Raw genomic sequence first — 11,194 nt, forward strand, 5'->3', positions numbered from 1 at the left:
CAGGTATTTATTTGTAATGATCACAGTCATTTGAGGAAGGAATAATACAAATCTAGAAACAAAAGGGATTTTATTCTGCCTTTAACTGCATTTTATTAACTTACCTTTCAAAGCCATGATCCCACTTCTTCCATGTTTTTGTTTTCTTCACAAGCAAACAATCTCTGTTTTTGATGGCTTGGTTTACTCTCCATAGCCCCTGCTGAGTGCCTCAACTTCTTGACCTTTAGGTCTGGCTGTTGTCTTAGCAAATAGCCACAAATCATTTAAATAAACAAAATATTTTTTGCACAGAAGATTCTAACATCCCTACTATCTAAATTATTATTCATTAGTCAACAACATACAGACCTTTCCATCCCCTGTTGACTGAAATAAACAGGCATCACCACAATACTGACCAGTGATACCGACCAATTTGTCCAAAATATCAAGAGATTCTTCAAATTGATCAGTATTATAACAGGACTTTAAGGCAAATAAGACAGGTATTTTAAAATAAAAGTAAAGAAAAGTTCGTGTACTTACAAAAATACCTGAGTTTTTTGTTGTACTAATATCTCCTAGAATTTTGAGGACCAAGAGAAGCTTTATATAATTAAAAAGTTAGATTAATAAAGCTGAAAACCTTGCAGTCAAGATGTGATTAAATTAAATACTTCAATTTATCTCAGATTTTCTTAAGGTCAAATTTTCTGATGGAACAGGTTTGCCCAGAGATTTTGTGGAGTCTTCATCCTTTGAGATACTCGAAGTTCAGCTTCTTGTGGCCCTGAGCATCTTGCTCTGGGTGACCTTGCATTGAGGAGGAAGGTTGGAACTACACAACCTCAAGAGGCTTCTCCCAACTTCAGCAGTTCTGCACTTCTCTTTGGTTCATACATTTGCACTGGAAGAAAATGTTACAGGTTTCAAATCTCGGGTTTTCCTCCCCCTGGGCATTTAACAGTTCTTGGACAGATTACCCTGGAACAGAAACCAGAGAGCACACTGTCACAGTCACAAGTGAACAGTTTAACTCCTACACCACAGAATCATTTTCCTACTTTGTGGTGCCTTTATGACACTGTGATCCTTGCATTGTTGGCTTCACTGTGATCCAGTTTTATTAAAATCTCTGTGTGTGTGTGTGTATTTCCAACAAACGTGTTCTCTAACAGGTTATTCTGCCACCTCCCTGTCAGCTGTTTAACTGATATTCAAGAGGTGAGCAGGACAATTAATATTTTCTGCAGATTATTTAAATTTCTATCTTTGGGAAACACCAAAGTCTCTTTGCTTTGTTTGGTTTTTTTGAAATACACGTATGTACCTTGTGCAATTTTATGCTTACTCATGTTAATAACATTTAATACACTGTCTACTATCTGTCACTGAAGAAATTATATTGCTCTATCTCCACTTCTACTCATTTTCTATGGTGTTATGAAGCTCAATTTAGATACACAGGTATTTCCTACTCAACCAAATAAGGATTTCTATGCATTGTAAATCTTACTGTAAAGACAAGTAAATAAAATCACATGTAGTCATATTTAGTATTGCCTTGCTGGATTTTGATTAGATAAACTGGAGACAACTATTGCTGAAAGTTAGTGGTCAACTTTTCCTTTTCAATATGTCCAAAATAATGTGGAATTTTTTAAGCACAAGAGCATCTCTAATATTTAATATAATTATTTTCTGAGCTGCTTAAATTGTTAATAATGGTATTTACATGTAAATCAATTTCATAAAGTTTGAGCTGCAATTTAAATACGTTTACAAATTGCACACAGTCACAGTTGTGGCTTCTTAAGAACAAGAAAGTCATAAGTCACCTCAAGTTTTTTTTTGGCATTATTTTGTTTTGTTTTTAAAGGTGGATTGCAGGATGCTGTCTCATGCAGTCTGGATGGATTTTCTTTCTCTTCTGATCTGCCTCTACTGAAAAAAACCCACAACAAAACAAATAAACAAAAAAACCCACGAAAACCCAACTTACTTCTGCAGACTATCTATAAGCCAGGCTCACAGGTCAGGACGTGTAATTATTCTGGTAACAGACGTAGCATTTCACTGTGCTCATGTCCCTTATATTCCCATGAATTCAGGCTCTTGGGATAGTCCTGCCTTGTTCTGTCTCACTTAAACATCTTCTACCACATTATAGCTGAAATACAGCTGCCAGGTCTTATCACAGTTTACATATATTCTGTAAACTCTCTAAAAAGGATATCTACACCTAATCCAACATCAAGAAATTTCCATGTAAAGCTGGTTGAGAAAAAAAAAAAGATGTGAGTGAATCACTTTTTATCACAAAAAAACCTCTAATAAACATGGGCTTTTCAAATCAGTGCCAATTTCAGCAAAAATCTGTTTTAAAATAAAAACCAGGTAACATTTAAATACATTAGAACCATTTCAAATTCCCAGAAGCAAAACACTTCAATTTTTGTTTTGAATTTATTTTTTAGTTGTTAGGATTAGAGTATAAAGAGTGATATTTAAGATTCACCTCCACCTACCCCTATCACAATGTTTCAGTCAATCCCAAATAATTTCCTTTTTCCCCTCTGAAAAAGAAACCACTCTCATGACGACTTCATGCTGGCAGATTACTTCTAATGGGAATGGAAACAAGCTTTCAAACCCCAAAAGTCTGTCACAGCATGACATTCTCCCCACTGCACAAATAACCAAGCTACTGGGAAACTGTAGCCCTCAAATATGGGACTGCCTTTCAGTCAGCTGTGGATGTTACTCTTCCCTCCTTTTTAACTCAGCTCATGGGCCTTTCACATACAATTGCAAATTCATCGGTAAACTACTCCATAACTATACACCAGTGCCAAGGATACAACAATGATGCTCAATGCCCAAAATACAGGGTGTGTTCCAAAGATCTGAGCATCTAAAATACCAAAATCAACCTAGAACTTAATTTAAATAACTAGTTTTTATATAAGAAGAAGAGAAATATGGTAGGAGACATGAAGCTTGTATGGATATTTTCAATTTTTAACCTCCAAAACACAGATTTCCTCCCTGAGCAAATACACTCCTATCACTTGTACAGAGTCAGTGGCAGCACTTTGCATCTGGATGAAGTGATTTGGCCCTGAAGACAGACCTGAAAAAATCAAAGATAAAAGAGCTAAGTCCTGTGCCGTGTATTCCCACCTTTCTTATAACATTCCTTGGACTCTTCTGCAGCTACAAGAGCGTATGTGCTCAAATGAAGTATTTTGCAGGCCCTTAAAGAAAAAGACCCTCAAAACACCCAAAAACCAAAGCACAACCCTTCAATTTATTCAGGAGGTACATAGACTCAGCATTGTAAAACCATCTGCATTCACAGAATGTGAGAAGACTAAACCCTTTGTTGATACCTACACCAGCAAAAGGCTGTTCCTTGAGTGCCTTTGTCATTTCATGACTAAAACATGATTTAAGAATTATTGGTGCCAAAAATCCACTAAGAAAACTTGATTCTTTAGAATCACTCACTACCACCCTGTCCATCCATACACATGCAACTATCCCTCAGTTGTAGCACTTTTTTTTTTAATTTATTTTTTAAACAGTTCCAAGAGGCAGCTTTCATCCACTTTCTCCTCTCATAGGAAGGTAAGTTATTGTACTATTTCTGCTCTATTCTCACTCCAGTCACTTCTGCTCTGAGAGTCCATGTCTCATCTTGTCTGTTCAGATTTCACACTCCTGAGTACATGGTCTATACCTCACTTTATATCAAATTTTAAGAGATTAAGATGCTGGTGTTCTCTAGGTAACTTGATAACTTGGCCTGTGCTTCCCTAAACCACAAATTCAATATTGAAGATTCACCCAGCCAACATAAAACTCAAACAAGGCAAATTAACTAATACTGTGAGCTTCAGACAATTATGAAAACTGCACAAAACAAAAGGAACATTCTAATTGTAGCACCATCCAGAGAGAAAGATGCAGTACCTGGAAAAAACTGCAGTTTAAATATTCAAATAGAGTCTGACACAGCAGCAAAATATCAGCCAAATAAGCAACAAGCAACTAATTTGTTAGCCATGCTTAGCCCATCGAAAGGATGATTGATGACAAGCAGTAATGCCAATTGCTTACACTGAATACCAGAAGAGTAAACCCTTGCAAATCGATGTTCTTAGGTTTTTATTTTATATTTATGGTTGTTAAAGTGACATTTCAGACATATAGCTGAATGCAATACCTAAGTTTTTCTACTCACTTTGCAGTGGATCAGATAAATCCTTCAGAAATTTTGCTGCTATATTGGTATAACCTTTGCTCTTCTTTTAGTTGTTTAAGAGCTGTGGCTGAACCTCAAACACCCAAATAAATTATAGATAGGCAGGAAAAACACTGCTTCACTACTGGGGTTTGTCTTGGTTGCACCATCCACTTCTAGTTTAACTGTCACTTGCTGGTGAATGAAAGCATTTACAAGAACAATTATTAAGAACTATTTAACAATAATAAAGTTCACTTCAGGAATGTACGTGTACATTCAAACTCTAATACTTCAAATGACTTCATTTCATTCTGGGGAATTCACGCTTTCCTTCCTATTCTCATAATTTGAGTATGTGGAAATAAACCAGGTTTTCATAAACCCTTTTAGGCCTGTGTCATTTATAATCTGTCTGAAAATCTTTAAGAAATGGGAATTCGTAACATCTCCATGGACTGCAGGGGTATATGTGCTCTGAATCTTCCACAAGCTATTATTTCAGGTCAAGATATCTCTCTTCCCACTGCACAATTCTGTGGAGTTTTGTCACCTTCATCTGTCCTTTAGCTCATCTTTGTCTTGCTTGATTAGAAATGCTTTATTTGTAACACTGAGCTTGGTGCTCTTCCACCTGTGTAGCCAGTCATTCCTCTCCAGGTAGAGCAAAGACCACTGTAACCACTTTTAAATCCTTTCAGCAGTTCCACTTTATCTACAAGGGGAAAAATTTGCATGTCCTGAAGATGCTGTGCTTTTTCCAGCAAATTCTATCTTGTCAGTGGAGGAACACAGACAACCAGGTGTACCTGATGCTGCTCTGTGCAGCTGCTTCCTTACTGAACCTTGGCCAGAATCCTGGGCTGATTGTCAGAACCTTTTAAAGGAACAATTCTGACTACTTTTCTGGGAAGCTGGGCTTTTCTGAAATTATGATATGGCTGCCTGGTGTAGGGCAGCTCATGCTGGTGGGAGCAAGAACTTCTGTTACAAGTGGATCAAACAAAAATTTCTAAGGCAGAAGGAATAAAAGCAACCTCTGAGCTCACACCACTAAAGAGTCAAATGAAAAGCATGACCACAATTTCCTGCAAGTTCAGCAGTTCCCTCATATCCTTTCATTTAGAAAGGGCAGAGCATTCCCCCAGCCTGGGAGATTGGATACAGTAGGAAGTGAGGGAGAGAGAACATGGGCATTGTTTACTTAATGGACTAGGCTCAGATACTCCAGTGGTAAGGGCATAGAGGTGGATAGATTGTTTGAGAGCCTGTCAGTCCTAATCCATCAGCCCTGGCGGAGCTATTGTTAAGAAAATAAACAATTACAGCACAGATTGGTAAGGTGAAGCCATGACTTTTCCATCCCTCCTTCCCAGATCTCAGCACTGGTCTTAGAATCACAGAGTTGTTTATGTAGGAAAAGACCTTTAAGATCAAGTCCAGCCGTTCCCCCAGCACTGCCAAGGCCACCACCAAACCGTGTCCCCAAAGTGCCACATCCACAAAGGAATTTGCAGTTTAGGAGTCCCTGAAGAGTAACAAACTAGATTTGATGAAACTATTATGCACCAAAAATTACCTGAGAAGACAAAAAACAGCAAGTTGGTAACTGAGATAACTTCATGAAACATTTAATAGAACACATAATATTTGGAGGCTTCCAAGAGTGCCCATGCTGATCCATGCACCTCTTGGAATAGCAAAGTAACTCTAAAGCCTGCACTGTTGACAAGTTTTGAACTATTTTTCACTGAAACCTGCCCACTTCAATGATGAGTGTGCCTTGTTTTCTTGTGAAAAATGAAAATTATTACCGAGATGAGCATTCATATTTTAATAGAAATGATATTTTAGAACAACACAGCAATAATAGTGTAAAATCTGATTACAAGTTGCAGGGTATATTAAGGTTTTCTATGAAAAAAAAGTCCAAAAAGTAAAACATATACTAATGCACATTAAGATTTTACAGGCACATCTGCAAAAAAACAAATAGAAAAAATCTGAATTATTCTGAAAAAATCCAACTCCTTATGAAAAGCATGTTCCTTCTAAAGGAGGATTAGCTGGGATCCAAGATTTCATCTGAAATTCTAGCCCAGTTCTGTTAGATATACCATTTGCACACATACAATAATAAAAAGACATTTTCTACCCTGACAACCTGTCTAAAAGGTGGAAGACAGAGTTTTTCCCCAAGGCAAAAAAAGAAAAGGAGCAGTAGTGCAATGGTCTAATGAAGTCAGACAATGAGACAGTCCCCCTGCCACAGCCAGGAACAGATACGAGGCCTGAGGCTTATAAGTGTCACAATTTAGCATTAATTAACCACACCAAGATTTAAGAAGATTTCCTTCTTATACTTGCATTTTAAAAGATAGAACATACATAGGAATTTTTTGCGTTGTCATTTCTAGAAAGAAGAATGAAATATTGTCAGAAAAAAAACAAATTTTGTCTTGATGATCAGCTCCACTAACTGCTTGGCTCAAGCTCCTTCCCCACCTCCTGCCTTCAGTCTGTTCTGGTACCAGAAAATAATTAATTAAATAAATAACCTATCAGAAAGAAAGCAAAAGCTGCAACATTTAGAAAAACAGTATGCTGAGCTGCTCCTTCCTAGAAAGGCAAAAACATTTTGAGACTTCACAACCCCTGCGTTATAGAAATGTTAGTTAAAAAAAAAATATATATATATCTGAAACCTGCACAGAAATACAGTCTTCTGTGGGATTAAAAAAAAAAAAGAAGAAAGAAAAAAATCAACAAGTAGATGAAATGCAATCACCAGTGTTTGTTTAAGAAACCAACAATGGTACATATGACCTGCTGTTTTCTGTCAAGCAGAACTGCAACTTACCTCTGCTAAACCTGGCTCATAACACACCGATGTGTAACTCCAGTAGCAAATAGGCTGAACTTTCGGAGTTAACAGAATACATCAGTAATTCCATATCCACTCGGGAAGACAATGTTTCTTCATTAACTTCAATTTATATTGGATTAAAGTCCCAAGTTTCCAGTATCTAGGTTTCCTCACTGAAATCTTCAGCTGTAATACTTTCCCCTTGAGGAATTTTATCAGTCAAAAGCTTAGGGGACAAATTATGTGCCCCTCCACAGACACATTTTGAACACAGGCAATTCAAAATACTGCATTGCCTTGCATAAAAGCCTACAGTAGAAACTTCAACTCCTGGAGCATTGTAGTTGAATCTGAACCTCAAATATCCAACTTACAACAGTGCTCTTCAACTTTATGTCAATGCTTTTCCCAGTTAGCACTCGATTAGATTCCATGCCTGAAGAAACATTACATTTATATCATTGTGCTGTGGTTTTCAGTCACTCTGGTGACTGTGCTGACAGTATATAATGTCTGAGAGCAAAGAATGCCTCAAACCACAACACACTAGCTTTGGAAATGGGATTTGAATATCCAAATATATGGCAGATTATGACAGCTTCTGAAATGCAGTAGTTTTGAAGAAATGAGGTTGTATCTTTAAAAAGGAGTTAAAATGCCACCCTGGAAAAGCATCAGATGAATCAGAACTATCTAGTTCCTCAAATCCAGCAGAAGCAAGAGAGTGAATTCAGCAAGTTATAGAACAACAAACAATTTTGTCCTGATTGTTGACTGCCCTGATTTCTGCTTAAACCACGACATTGACCCACAGTAAGGGTTAAAAGCAACTTTTCTCCTTGAAGCACAGAATCACAGAATAGTTTGGGTTAGAAGGGACCTTAAAAATTGTCCAGTCCCACCCCTGTCATGGGCAGGGACACCTTCTACTAGACCAGGTTTCTCAAAGGCCCATCCAACCGGACCTCGAACACTTCCAGGGATGGGCCACCCACAAAATATTAATCACTGTCAAGGAATCAAATCTAATCTTGTACTTCTACGTTTTGCAGATACTCACAGAAACAGCACAGGTCTGATGTAAATGAGAACAGCTCAGGCTTCCTCTTGCCCCTTCATCCAGGTGATCCTGAGGACTGTACATGGATGTGGAGTTGTATGTAGGGAACACAAAAGGTGAGATGACAAGGTGGGACCTCTGACCTGCCCAAGCAGGTTTATTATCACCTCCTACCCCCACACTTTTGCCACAGTACAACCACTCAATCACCCTGTTCATAGCACAGGGCATCAGTCAGCAGCCTAAACCTGGCACAGGGAGCTGTGCTGGCTGGAGACTTGCTGTGGGGCTGAGTTTAAGACTGTGGAGGTGACAGCACTACTGCAAGGCTGTGGGAGCAACTGCAGGTCAGAGTAAAAAAACCTCCTTTCCTTTCCCTGCAGGAATACCTACTGTGCATCCTTGCAAGCACGCACACACTCACACACACAACCCCCAGCTAATTCCACAGCTGAGCACAATTCAGAATGAGCAGAAAGCCAGCATCTATTATATCATTTAGGCAGAATGCTTGCTTAAATTTTCAGAGATAACCTCCACAATGTCCTGACCATATTCAGGATTTAGAAAAACAGTACTTCTCTAATAAATCCGCATTAGTTTTTTATGGACACAGAACAGAGGGGCAGGATATGCAAAATTGCTCCAGAGAATTCAGGGAAGAGATTTATAGCAGGATTTAACCTTTTGCAATAAGGATGTTTGTTGAATAAACATGCCTGCTGCACATCACTTTTGGTGATGAGGAAGACATTTATGCAGGGTGTATGGAAGGATTCCAGTCTATTAAGTTATATTAAAACACCATGTTCCATGTATCCAAAAAAAAAAAGAAAACTGAGGCAGTGGTTGTAGGGATCCAAGATCTCCTTATAAATTTGGTCTCATATGGATAGTAAGTAGCACAATTTTGTGTCAAGTATATTTATAGAGCATATTTACAGAGCATATTTACAATTACAATACATACTTCATACATGTTTAAATTAAAAATACCTAATTTAAAATTTTTAAAGTCTTTCTTCAGAGAAAATTATATGTACCCTTTCTTTTTCATAGATTTCCACAAGCAAAAGGCTTTTTTCCCCAAATTGACATTGTAGTAAACATTTGTTGCAACAAAGGCAATGTCCTTGATCCATCTTTAGCTTTAACTACCATAGCAGATGACAAATTGTGCATTATCTTCCTCATCTTTCTGAGGCTTTGGAAGTCAACTCAAGCAATATGACCTTTTGTTGCATTATTTCTCAAAATTCAGATTCCTGGTCACTTGGTCATCTAACAAATCCTTCATTGCTTTTGAAGGTATACAGGTAAATATTAGGTAATTAAAATGTCAGGTTTTTCTTACTTTTATTTGAGCCACATATAAAAGTTGTTGGACTAGGGTTGTTTCTTTTATAATGCTTCATTTTTATCTTCTGACAGTCCTTTAGTTCTCAGAAAATTAAGAATTACTTCCAGTGTATGCATATATATATATATCTGAAATGGAAAGAGATAAAGAAAAAAAAATTAAAAATCCTACTAATGCCTTTCAGGAAATAAAAACTTTGTAAAATACCACACAAATTTTGAGTTCTACATTTTATATTCAGAAGTATGAATTTTAAAAAAAAACAAATTTTGCCCTTGCTATTCTGTATACCAAGAAACAGATTTCATTACCTTCTTGGTAGAAAATGGGTTTCTCAAGATGACAAAATAAAATGCTGTACAAAAATTTTGCAAATTCACAGATTACTACATGACCCAGCACAGATACAGCCCTAAGTACAGAACATCGAGGACCAAATTGTTTTAATTACTACACAGGAGGGGAAAAGGATTTAGCATGACATATAGCAAGTTTCCAATATATTGCTACTAAATTTTTAAACCTCTTGTATCTAGTGTAAATTATAAATTACTTTTGCAATGATCAAAATGAAAACCTGGAGCCTTATTATATCCCACACAGTTTAGTTTCCCACCAGGAATATAATTCACTCAATAAGGTGTAAAAGGGCTTGAAGGGATAAATAATAATGTAATGCAGGCTAGTCAGTAAGAAAGTTTGAAGCACAAGGCTATCAGGAGGTTAAATTTAACAGTCTAGCAATGATTTTCCCTAGTTTTGAAAACCCAGCACTAATTCAGTTTTTAATCTCAAATAACTGTCACACTATAAAATCAAATCATGCTAATACAGCACCGCATCACAAATGACCATGTCAGACCTCACAATCAAAATTACAGCACTTTTTTTTCCCTTTTGTGTGATAGCAAAGACCCTAAATGAGATAGGAACGCACAGGTTAGCTCTTGTGACATCCAACAATTTGTAGGGTTCCACTAATAAATCCCAAATTACCTAATCTAAGCCACTGCTGGAGAAGCATAGGGAGAGCAAGGCAGCTGTCCACCTTACAGCACAGGCTGCTCCCAAATTGGTCAGTGGCAGCAATTGTGCTAAGTGATTTAAAAACAAACAAAAAACCAAAACGCAACGAAAACAAACAAACAAAAACCCAAACAAACAAAAAAACCCACCAAACCAACCAACCATTAAAAACCAACAAAAACCACACAAAACCCCCTAGGCAAAAAAAACCAACAAAAACAAACCCCCCCAAAAAAACCACAAAAAACCCAAACAAACCCCAACAACAACTACAACAAAAGAACCCCAAATCAAAACCCCAAAACACTACACATGCTAACCCCCCCCCAAAACAAATAAACCACACCATACTCCACAGATAACATCTCAGAAATGAGAATTTATGGTCAGCCCTGAGTGTAGTATTCCATATTAAGAGAATCTCACTAGATGTTTGATGAAGAGGGTTCATCATGCTGTGTTTTGGCACCAGTGGGATTTCTGGAAGTGGCTGCGACCAGCTCGTGGACATCTCCCGCACAGGTCACATTCCACCCCTTGCCTCTGTGAAGCACATTTTTAGGAGCTGTCTGAGTATGCAACCATTACAATGGTTTCAATACCCTCACAACCTTCATATAAACGCAGAATTGTCCCCTGCTTACACACAGTTTG

The sequence above is a fragment of the Neopelma chrysocephalum genome, unplaced genomic scaffold, assembly GCF_003984885.1.
Source record: "Neopelma chrysocephalum unplaced genomic scaffold, ASM398488v2 Primary Assembly neopelma1_83, whole genome shotgun sequence".
Classification (NCBI taxonomy): Eukaryota; Metazoa; Chordata; class Aves; order Passeriformes; family Pipridae; genus Neopelma; species Neopelma chrysocephalum.